The sequence below is a fragment of the Dryas octopetala genome, chromosome 6, assembly GCF_963921425.1.
Source record: "Dryas octopetala chromosome 6, drDryOcto1.1, whole genome shotgun sequence".
NCBI classification, from domain to species: Eukaryota; Viridiplantae; Streptophyta; class Magnoliopsida; order Rosales; family Rosaceae; genus Dryas; species Dryas octopetala.
The window spans coordinates 1,675,977-1,688,174 of NC_141371.1; the positions used below are offsets into that span (position 1 = coordinate 1,675,977).

Sequence of the window (12,198 nt, forward strand, 5' to 3'; positions counted from 1 at the left end):
ACAACTTTGTCATGCTTCAACGACATGTCGTAGAGCACCCAATGCAAGCATTTCTTTTTAAACAAGGAAAGAAAAAGCCCAGAAAAATCAAAGTCCTAGCCAACCTAGGAAACCCACATTAATCCACTCAATCATAACATCTCATGATGCTAAACCATTTTATATGCATTACTGTAATACTAGTTAGGTGCACATCTCATGATGCTAAGCTCCTACAATAGGAAGAATATGAGAATTAAACCAATAACAAATCAGAAATAACCTGATAAAAAAAGGTAAGAAGAGTAGAGTGCCTTACCTTACTGAAGTAACGCTGTAGAAGGCAATCCTTCAATACGCTGCACATACCATAATAGTAAAGCAAGTTCAACAATACCTGCAAATTTAGAGTTCAATTAAGCAAACATGTCACAATGCAATTAATTGTATTGCATTACTTATATTTTTCCTTTATGAAAAGAAGTATCTGGGAATCAGATCAATCCAACATGGATTATGTGACTTCGGATTGAAATACTCAAAAGAAATAGCAAGCAGTTCCTCATATCCACATTCACAAGCAATATCAACGAGCAATGGAAATTATAACCTTGTTGTAAAGTCATTCAGTCCATGAAGGTACTTTGCAGATAGGAGACACCAGAATTAACCCAAGCACTCGTTCTCTATACTTCATCTGCCAATTGGAAATTACATGAGACAATTACCAAATATGAATATCACACTATTCCAAAGGATACCCGAATGTTGGTAACTTACTGCAAAGAGTGTAAGGATATAAGCACCAGCTGTTACACCCAGGCACAGAACCTCTTTCAACCTGATTTGAAGTTTAAATAAATAAATAAATAAGAAGAGAGCTAAGGCAAAATGCATTTGTGTTGACTTGCCATATTTACTTATCATGATAGGATTCAAGAAATATTTCAATGAGTCATCAGTTGTTCTAACTTTGGAGACACAGCCCTATTAATCAGTAAAACGAGGTTGGAATTATGACTGCATAGGCACAAGTGGGATACATAAAGACAATACATGCATATATGTACTCTTGATTACATCAGTCAGAAAAAAGTTATAATAGACAATAGCAGAGTCTGGTGGAAAATCATTGATCACCACTCACTCTCTGCAGTAGAACATCTTATTGAACTCCAACTTAAAGATCTTTAGGGTTATCAAGTCATCTGTTAGAACATTTTATTGAACTCTCTCATCTCACGATACAAGATTGTACCTGTCCAATTGAAACAGGCAATCTAAAACTTGGGGTTACATTAGGCAGGCGATGCCAAAGAAGCAAAACCAAAAGTGCATATATAAGAAATCGTATTCAGTATCTGATATTAAGCAAAGGAAGACTGGAATCAGTAAAAAACTGAACAAGTAAAAAAGATTATCAATAACCTGATTTTAAGTTTAATTAAAAGTGTGAGCTCTTCACTACCTTCAGGTCCTTCATACAGATTTTGTACCATAACCCAATAAATAAAAGCCTAAGATCACATATACTTATCAGTTATATTGGCATGTCTCCGGTGCAAATGATGTTGTCAAATGCATAACATCAAACAAAAGGCGATGGTTTGCCTGTTGATATGCCCCTAGGAGGCTTGGTTCGTAATAAGTTAATAACCAGAAATAGGCATATAGCCATGTAGTATTGTTATATAACTAATGACATGAGGTGATATGGAAATAATTGAAACTTAAAATTCATATTAACACATCTTATTAATTGATATGGCATGCCCTTGCCACATAAGGTGGTTGTGTGCAAACAGGGTTAATCTTATTACAATAGTGATAAATATGAAACTCTGTGATATGTTTTGTTTTTTTTTTTCTCAAAATTTAAGGAAAGAGTCATTAACTTTAAGGTACTCACAGCCCAAAAAGTTAACAAAAACTGCAAGGAGTAAAATTTCGGTTTCGAGGAAATTTTCGATGGAAATTTCGATGGAAATTTTCGCGGAAATTTCGATTAAAATTTCGATTTCGATAAAATTGGACAAAAACGACGAAAATTGCTATTAAAATATGGAAATTTTGAATGAAACTTGACCATATGTTTATTTAATATATTATCTACTACATTGATAAAAAAACATTGAAGAAATCAAATAATATAGTAGATTTCATGTGATATGTGATGAATATAATGCGCGCTGGAGACGATACCGTTAAAAAAATACTTCACTAATTAATAATTATATAATAAAATTACACGAATAAATCACCAATGTGGCAATGGAAAGTAGCAAGCTTACTCAAAGGGACTTGGAAATGGTCTTCGATAGTTAAATTAAGCCGAATTGGGTTAAAATAAAACCAATTCGATGGCAGCAGTGGCGATAACGGTTTACTTAAAATTTCAATTTTACAAATTATCATAATTGGAAAATCAAACATTAAGGAAATAAAACTTCATGATAAGGGGATAAATTTCTTTTTTATAATTTATGTTTACAACTAAACGAAACACCAAAATGACCAAATCAAACTCCAAATAAAATCTCAAACTTTTTTTTTTTTTTCCAATTGCCTAAAGACTCCAAATCTCAATCTATCTTAAAAAAAAAAAAAAAAAAATTCCTTTCCTTTTTTTTTTCTCTTCTTTTTTTTCTTTCATTTTCTTTTCTTTTTTCTTTTTCTTTTTCTTTTTTTTCCTTTTTTTCCTTTTTTTTTTATTTCCTTTTCTTTTCTTTTCTTTTTTTTTTCCTTTTCCTTTCTTTTCTCTTCTTTTTTTTCTTTGATTTGGTCCACCAATATAAATATATATCCCTATTTATTCAATTTGAAATTGAATTAAGAGTGAATTTATCTCTCTGTGTCCTCACGAGGGTATGTCAGTTGGACCAAGCTATAGGCTATAGCAAGCAGCCAAGCACTTGATTGATTTCTAGCTTCTTGTCTAAAATGTTTTGACTCTATTCTTGCCTCATGTACGTCTCTCTTCCTTTGCCTGTCTCAGAGACTCAGTCTTTGACTCTTTATTAACTAGTAAATTACAAATATATAATATAGAAGGAATAGTGGGAAGCTTTTCCTCTCTTCCCCGTGATTCACGCCTAGGCTACACACTCATTCTCTCTCTTCTTTCTCTTCTCTCTCTTCTCTCTCTCTTTCTTTTTCTTTTTCTTCTTCTTCTTCTTTCCTTCTTCAGTTCAACTTCAACCTCCCTGCGCAGCCCGTGACTAACAGTTTGATCTCACCTCACCTCACCTCTTCCTTTTTTTTTTTTTCTCTTTTCTTCTTCAGTTCTGATCTTCTCTTTCTCTCTCTCCTGATCCCTCACTCCCTCCTCCTCCGTTCTCTTCCCTCTGCTCCCTCTCCTTCCCCTTCCCGATCTCCCTCCTCGGATCTCTTCTCTCCCTCCTTCGACGGCGACGGCGGAGGCGGCGGCTCTGCCTCTTTCCCTCCGGTCTCAGCCTTCCCTCTCTCTCTCTGATCTGTACATCGAAAATTTCGCCGAAATTTCGAGGATTTCGGAAAATTTCGGCGAAATTTCGGCGAAATTTTTCGAAATTTTTCGAAATAAATTTGGTATGGTGTTAAAATTTCCATACCCCTAAAAAACGAAATTTTCGGCGAAATTTCGCCGAAAATTTCGAAATTTTACTCCTTAAAAAGTACTCAATCTTACAAATTTAATTTTAAGGTAACATCAACCCACCCACAATCATAAATTTAATTTTCAAGTAACATCAACTCACCTAGAACCACAAATTTAATTTTCAGATAACATAAACTCACTCACAACCCAAAACAGCTTCAGCACTATGCAAACAAATTTAATCGTAAAAAGTTTTAATTTTCACCTGCAATTTCAATTTTCACTTGCAGTTTTAGTTATAGAGAACACTCTTATAAAGTCGCAGTTTTAGTTGTCTCACACAGTTAAAAAACTCAAAAAGTCGCAGTTTTAGTTCACAGTTTCAGTTTGTATTTTCATTTTGCAATTTCAGTTCACAGTTCAATTCATAATTTCAATATTTTTCTAGATTTGAGTTCCAGATCTTTTGACCAAAAAAAAAAGTTACAGATCTAAAAAAAAAAAAAGAATTCCAGATCTATAAAGAAGAAGAACAAGAAAATGATGAAGAGGAAAGAGAAGAGACATAGCGGGGAGAGAGAGACAGAAGAGGAAAGAGAAAGACAAAAAATAAGGAATAAAATGATAATTGACCATATTTCAAAATAAGACAGCTAGCACCCGCTCCTGCAATGCAATTGATAGTTACTTTGTTGTTAAATAAAATTAATTGGTGCACTAGAGATTAAATATATATGATGCATAACCTGCACCCTATAATAATTAATTCTTAAGGAAATTTGCAATTTGGTCCTCAAAGAAATTAGTTAATGGAATATTAAGATTTGAGAACTAACTAGTCATGTTACCGTAATAGCGTTACGTGGTAGTACTTGACTCAAAGAAATTAGTTAAATAAATATTAATAATCGTTCACATGTTATAATTCTAATGAATTGATTCAGTTACAGTTTGATATTTTGGTACGTGTGACACACCAATTAAATTGAAAGAAAGTGAAGTAAAAAATGTTATTTATGACGAGTATAAAATCCATTTCTTATGTGGGCAAGTATCCATATTAGAAAACCAAGCTCAGCCCAGTTTGTGAGCGGGCGGGCCATATCCAAGCCCGGAAGTAAATTTATGTATTTTTTGAGAACCGCACATTCACATTTGTAAAGAGATGAAAGGCATCCACGCCCAATAGTCACTAACCCCTACCGAATTCTTCCGGCGGACGAACCCTAAAATTGTAATTGCCAAAAGATGTTCATAGTTTATTATTGGGTTGGAGTATTTTCTGCAGGGTGTTTGTACACCGAAGAGTTTTTGCATCGTAAAAGAGATGTCCAAATTATGAAAGATTTTAGTGCACAACTGGATCGTTTAATGGAAGATTGGCGGAGGTTAGATTTGAGAATTGTTTTTATTTTCTTATTACTTCTTAGATCTAAATCTGTGTTTTGTTCTATTTCCTTGTTTTAATATCCTATGAGAATAGCAGAAAATACAAACAAAAGTATCCAAACTATAGCAATCCAAATCAAAACAACCTTAAAACATAAATTAAAATTTTTAATTTCCAGAATTACCAAATTATATTTTGTTCAAGTGATCCCCCGTGCAGCTACCTGCCCACTGACAGAAAACAAACAAATGTTAAAAATTTTGTGTTAAGCTATTCATAAACTGAGCTGAACCTCCACAAACATCTCTGCCCTCTGCACTTTCTTCTCCAATTCTCCAACTTCCACAAGTTAACTCATTTTTTGGATGTCTTTTTTTTTTTTTTGGTATTTAAAAATTTTGTGATCCCAAAGAAGTTCCTGACTTTAAAATTTCAATACTTAAATAAGATTTTGTATTATGCTATATTCTTTTACTTTTGCTAGTCTTGTGTGTTTTTATTGGTAATGCTTAATCTTATGGTTGCCTCTACTTACTTTTTTTTTTTTTTTTTTCTTTTGTCTATTAACATGTGGCAGGGAATCTCAAGAATAATGTATTTCCAACTCACTCAAAGGCTTGTGTGGAATGCTAGTTTGTTTAAATATGTTTGTGTTGTAGTTGTTAGATGACTCTCCAGAAAGGGAGTTCGGTAGTATGTGTTGGAAATATTTGTCTTGAACTTTGAATACTTATTTTGGTTGTGAAGAAATGAACTTATTGTGTTGTGGTAAGTATGTCCAATTTGAACGTTTCGAACTCCCTTGTAATTGACTGTGAGTTTGTTATTTGGTGAAATGTCTAGATTAGTTTTGTCTATACTGGCCATTTGTGGCCTGCGTAATCTTACTCTAATATTTGTCTCTAAACCTTAACCCTTATTAATTTGCAAATGATCTCGGTCGGTACAGTCGGTACATCGCACTCGGTGGACGCAAGGGCCATCTGGCTCTTGTAGACATGAAGAATATGAGTCCGATTAAAGAATTTCACAAGCTTATATTTGTTGCCAAAAAGTAAAACACAAGCTTGTAATTTAATCTTTTGGATTTTGTAGCATAACCCAATAAATAAAAGCCTAAGATCACATATACTTATCAGTTATATTGGCGTGTCTCCGGTGGTGCAAATGACGTTGTCAAATGTTGGGGTCGGCAATGGGCCGGGTCGGGCCGGGCTCGAGCTTAAATTAGAGAAGTTCAATAAGACTTTTGGGTCGGGCCGGGCTGAATTTGGGCCTTAATACACAAGTCCAAAGCCCCCCCATCGGGCTGGGGGCTCGGGACTCGGAGCTTGTATTGTATAAGTTTTCAACTCAATACAAGCTCTGAGTAAATATATAATAAATAATTTCATTTAGAATGCAAGAGACTATATAATTATTATTAGTGCTAATAGTGTTAAAAATAATTAATCTTTTTTTATGTGATGAGAAAAATTGTTTTTCTTTAAAGAAAATAAAATTCTACAAGAAATTTAGAATCTGAGGCCAAATGAAATAATAATTTGGAAGTCTAGCTAGTTCATTTAGACATGTGCGTTCTTAATTGTTAATTGGCACGGAAACAACTTCGTCAAACAAGGAAAGAAAAAGCCCAGAAAAATCAAAGTCCTAGCCAACCTAGGAAACCCACATTAATCGAACCGTACAAAACCTCGTGTTCTCTATATATTATGTTATACAGGTAGCCGCAAGTTAAACAAAGAATTAATTAGAATGCAAAACCCTAGCTAGCAGCCAAACCAAAGAATTTGATCATCATCATCAACTTAATTGTGTGAGGCTAATCATGATCAATATCACTGTGATTTTTGTGTCCGTACGATGGGGATGGGGGTGATGATCAGAACCGTCGGATCACAAAAGTTCTATACGTGCCCACAAGACCCAGAAGTAAACGTTGGTATGAAGGTAATATAAAGAAGAAGGATGTATTGTCGTATATTAGAAGCCTGAGACTTAACCCTGAACAATTACTCAAGGGACTACTCTTTCTTGTTCCCTCATGAATATGATAATGGCCAACATAATGAAAAAGTTGAAGTACTTTCTGATCATAAAGAGCTTCAATTGGGTATGCCAAAAGTTCAACATGGCATGCAAAAACGTACCAAAGTTGTTTTAGTTCAACATGTACCAAGTTCAACTGTTCAAGATTGAAAAGAAGAGATATATAATAGACTTCCAACCAAAAGAAGGAAACAATTGAATAGAATGGAAGTGTAAGAGTTTGTAGGATAGAGATGATTTAGAAACGACTAGGCAGATTAGAGAAGAGAGAAAGAAAAAAGAGGATAAAAAAATATTTGTATGTGTAATAATTATATAAGCTAACGAACTGTTTATGGTGTACCGAATAATAGAAGTCTTTATTCATGCTATTAATTCTTAATTAATTAATTTTGTACATTCCTATGTGTTACAAAGTAAATTTCAGCATACCCTATTTCAAGTAGTGTAGTGTATGCATGACTTACATGTAGATAATATGGTACTTCATTATTAATAAGGACGATTAATGCCTGCCTTTTATAACCAATATTGCTAGGAGGCAGAGTGATACATACATCGAGCATCGTCTAATATATATTAATCATAAATATCTCACATATAAAGTAAACGGCAAGAAGATTTAAGATTTAAATATTTAAATATTAATAATCGTTCACATGTTATCATTTTAATGAATTGATTCAGTTAAGGTTTGATATTTTGGTACGTGTGAGTGTGTGACACACCAATTAAATTGAAAGAAAGTGAAGTAAAAAATGTTATTTATGACAAGTATAAAATCCATTTCTTATGTGGGCAAGTATCCATATTAGAAAACCAAGCTCAGCCCAGTTTATGAGCGGGCGGGCCATATCCAAGCCCGGAAGTAAATTTATGTATTTTTTGAGAACGGCACATTCACATTTGTAAAGAGATGAAAGGCATCCACGGCCACTAGTCACTAACCCCTACCGAATTCTTCTGGCGGACGAACCCTAAAATTGTAATTGCCAATGGGGAATCGGTCAATAAAATCTTCCGACGCTTGATAGCCGCCGACGAACGCACGCGGAATTTCGAATCTGCAAGGATATGTAGGCCCAATCCTGATACCCTGTGTAATTGGTGCTACAGTGTATTATTACCATTATTATCCCTTGGTCCTAGAAGAAAGGAGGATTCTGATAGAGACGGACAAGAAGATGGAGGAGCTTAAGAGGATGTACTTTCTTTCACCTTTTATTTGGTTTCTTTATATCTATTTTATTTCGTGGTTTTCTTCGCTTGCTTGATGATCGAGTTGCTGATGTTGGTTTTGGTCTTTGCATCTCCTGATTTTGATTTTGTTTTTTCATTGGCAAATATTCTCTTGTTTGATTGATACTTTTCATTTCGTTTAACAAAAATACAAATTCCCAATTACGCAATTGCATTGTAAATTGTTTTTAAACGATATATGTATATCTGTTTATATTTGCATTAGAAATTCCCCTTTACTAATACTGAGGTTGAAAACCCATCCACAATCTTAGCAAGCTAATCTTTAGTTTTATTTTTATATCTATTTCAATGAGCTTCTTTAATGTATTAAATATATATTACTCGAAAATATAGTGAATTTAATTTATGTTTATATAGCGTTTTTATATTGACTGCCTTATATTGAATAGTGCGGATGACCTTTATATCGATGAGGACGACGACGATGGTAACTTCTTCGAACTATACCAGCGCTGGAGGACTGCCAGAGCCTCCGGAGTGTTTAAAAAACCACAGTGATGAAGCCAAACCCTTCCAGGTCAATTCTAGTACACCCCACCTTTGTTTTTGTTTTTTATATTCTTGGATTTATGGAATCCACCTTTGTTTCTTTTGGTGAAAAAGTTTGGAGATCTTTGTTGATGAATGACAAAGTCTCTGTATTGCATCAAATTGTTTATGTTGTCTACTGTTTTCATAAATGCAAGAATGACAATGCTTTCTCATATTCTTTCTTTTTTTCAGAATTTCAGGACCAAGAAAGTAAGTGTGGTAGCAGATTATGTTTCTAGCAAAACCTCAGGCGACAACGAACGTTTGCGTGCCCCCGTTATGCTAGTAGAAGTCTAGCAGACGAATAAGTGAGTTTGGTTTTATATGTTGGAAAGACCGTCTCCTATAACTCATATAAATCCGGAAGAATCGGGTAGAAATTAAGAATAATGGTTATGAAATCAAGCTGACTCTACAAGAATTGGTGGGGATTGCGAAGATGATTAAGGCTAAGCTTGATCAGCAGGTGATTCTTAACAAGCCGGAGAGAAAATCAAAATGTCTATGGTTCTGGTAAGTATGAGCATCTTTAATATTTAATCATTTATATAAATGGTATGGTCTTTTGCTTGATGTTAGGTTTGCTTGATTAGACTACTTTTTTAAATCTCCCCCGAACTCACAATTCATAATGAAATCTTGTGTGTTTTTTTGTTGGTAATGCTTAATCTTTTGTTGCCTCTACTTACCTTGTTTTGTTTTTGTTTATTAACATGTGGCAGGTAGTCTAGTCCATAATCTATTTCCACACTGGAAGACTTTGTTCGTGATTTAGTTGTTAGTTGTTAGTTGTTACTTGTTAGATGACATCCTTTCTTAATTTATTTAGTTTTTCCATGCAATTTGTAACCTTAAGTTAGAAATTTTGGTACCTCACTCAGTGAAAAATGTCTGGGAAGTGGTAGAGAAAATGGCCAGAAATACAAGTCTCACATTTTTCACTGAGTGAGGTACCAAAATTCCTAGCTTGAGGTTACAAATTGCATGGAAAAACTAAATAAATTAAGAAATGATGTCATCTAACAAGTAACAACTAACAACTAACAACTAAATCACGAACAAAGTCTTCCAGTGTGGAAATAGATTTATGGATTAGACTACCTGCCACATGTTAATAAACAAAAGCAAAACAGGGTAAGTAGAGGCAACAAAAGATTAAGCATTACCAACAAAAAAACACACAAGATTTCATTATGAATTGTGAGTTCGGGGGAGATTTAATAAAGTAGTCTAATTAAGCAAACCTAACATCAAGCAAAAGACCATACCATTTATATAAATGATTAAATATTAAAGATGCTCATACTTACCAGAACCATAGACATTTTGATTTTCTCTCTGGCTTGTTAAGAATCACATGTTGAACAAGAAAATGATGAAGAGGAAAGAGAAGAGACATAGCGGGGAGAGAGAGACAGAAGAGGAAAGAGAAAGACAAAAAATAAGGAATAAAATGATAATTGACCATATTTCAAAATAAGACAGCTAGCACCCGCTCCTGCAATGCAATTGATAGTTACTTTGTTGTTAAATAAAATTAATTGGTGCACTAGAGATTAAATATGATGCATAACCTGCACCCTATAATAATTAATTCTTAAGGAAATTTGCAATTTGGTCCTCAAAGAAATTAGTTAACGGAATATTAAGATTTGAGAACTAACTAGTCATGTTACCGTAATAGCGTTACGTGGTGGTACTTGATCTACGTGTTATAATATGAATAGACAACGAATTTATAAATTTATGATTTAAATATTTAAATATTAATAATCGTTCATATGTTATAATTCTAATGAATTGATTCTAAATATGAGGATATTAATATTTAACTCATTTATTTGTTGGTGGGCTGGCCATTTAATTTTGTAATAGGCCAGCCATTTAATAGATTTTATTTGTTGGTGAGTTAGTCATTTAATTTGGTTTTGGGTATAGTCTATACCCAAAACTGGGGATAGCTTTTGAGTCTCAAAAAATTATGGGGAACACATTCCGGCCCATTGTGACTGGACTATACCCATTTTATACCCAAAAAATGAGTTTGGAGATCAGATTCAAGCTACATTGTGGAAAACCTAATATGAGTAGACAACAAATTTATAAATTTAGGATTTAAATAAATATTAATAATCGTTCACATGTTATAATTCTAATGAATTGATTCAGTTACGGTTTGGTATTTTGGTACCTGTGACACACCAATTAAATTGAAAGAAAGTGAAGTAAAAAATGTTATTTATGACGAGTATAAAATCCATTTCTTATGTGGGCAAGTATCCATATTAGAAAACCAAGCTCAGCCCAGTTTGTGAGCGGGCGGGCCATATCCAAGCCCGGAAGTAAATTTATGTATTTTTTGAGAACGGCACATTCACATTTGTAAAGAGATGAAAGGCATCCACGCCCAATAGTCACTAACCCCTACCGAATTCTTCCGGCGGACGAACCCTAAAATTGTAATTGCCAAAAGATGTTCATAGTTTATTATTGGGTTGGAGTATTTTCTGCAGGGTCTTTGTACACCGAAGAGTTTTTGCATCGTAAAAGAGATGTCCAAATTATGAAAGATTTTAGTGCACAACTGGATCGTTTAATGGAAGATTGGCGGAGGTTAGATTTGAGAATTGTTTTTATTTTCTTATTACTTCTTAGATCGAAATCTGTGTTTTGTTCTTTTTCCTTGCTTTAATATCCTATGAGAATAGCAGGAAATACAAACAAAAGTATCCAAACGTTAGCAATCCAAATCAAAACAACCTTAAAGCATATTAAAATTTTTAATTTCCAGAATTACCAAATTATATTTTGTTCAGGTGATCCCCCGTGCAGCTACCTGCCCGCTGACAGAAAACAAACAAATGTTAAAAATTTTGTGTTAAGCTATTCATAAACTGAGCTGAACCTCCACAAACATCTCTGCCCTCTGCACTTTCTTCTCCAATTCTCCAACTTCCACAAGTTAACTCATTTTTTGGATGTCTTTTTTTTTTTTTGGTGTTTAAAAATTTTGTGATCCCAAAGAAGTGCCTGACTTTAAAATTTCAGTACTTAAATAAGATTTTGTGTTATGCTATATTCTTTTACTTTTGCTAGTCTTGTGTGTTTTTATTGGTAATGCTTAATCTTATGGTTGCCTCTACTTATCCCCTCTTTTTTTTTTTTTTTTTGTGTATTAACATGTGGCAGGGAATCTGAAGAATAAATGTATTTCCAACTCACTCAAAGGCTTGTGTGGAATGCTAGTTTGTTTAAATATGTTTGTGTTGTAGTTGTTAGATGACTCTCCAGAAAGGGCGTTCGGTAGTATGTGTTGGAAAAATTTGTCTTGAACTTTGATACTTATTTTGGTTGTGAAGAAATGAACTTATTGTATTGTGATAAGTATGTCCAATTTGAACGTTTCGAA

At 33.8% G+C, this 12,198-nt stretch overlaps 3 long non-coding RNA genes across 4 annotated transcripts; 2 read left to right on the top strand and 1 right to left on the bottom strand.

The window, feature by feature from the left end:
* Positions 1–297: 297 nt before the first annotated feature.
* On the bottom strand, positions 298–821 carry LOC147280848 (uncharacterized). Its single transcript, XR_015122829.1, has 3 exons — positions 760–821; positions 590–676; positions 298–376 (listed from the first exon to the last, which is right to left on the bottom strand). It is a non-coding gene; the product is annotated as an uncharacterized LOC147280848 (long non-coding RNA).
* Positions 822–4,727: 3,906 nt separating this feature from the next.
* LOC147280849 (uncharacterized) lies at positions 4,728–5,721 on the top strand. The gene is made up of 2 exons (XR_015123102.1): positions 4,728–4,944; positions 5,524–5,721. It is a non-coding gene; the product is annotated as an uncharacterized LOC147280849 (long non-coding RNA).
* A 2,199-nt stretch (positions 5,722–7,920) lies between these two features.
* On the top strand, positions 7,921–12,198 carry LOC147280850 (uncharacterized). 2 transcript variants are annotated; one of them, XR_015122942.1, is made up of 4 exons: positions 7,921–8,199; positions 8,648–8,775; positions 8,982–9,097; positions 11,979–12,198. It is a non-coding gene; the product is annotated as an uncharacterized LOC147280850 (long non-coding RNA). The 2 variants fall into 2 exon arrangements; XR_015122941.1 differs by having other exon boundaries at positions 8,982–11,402; positions 11,979–12,190.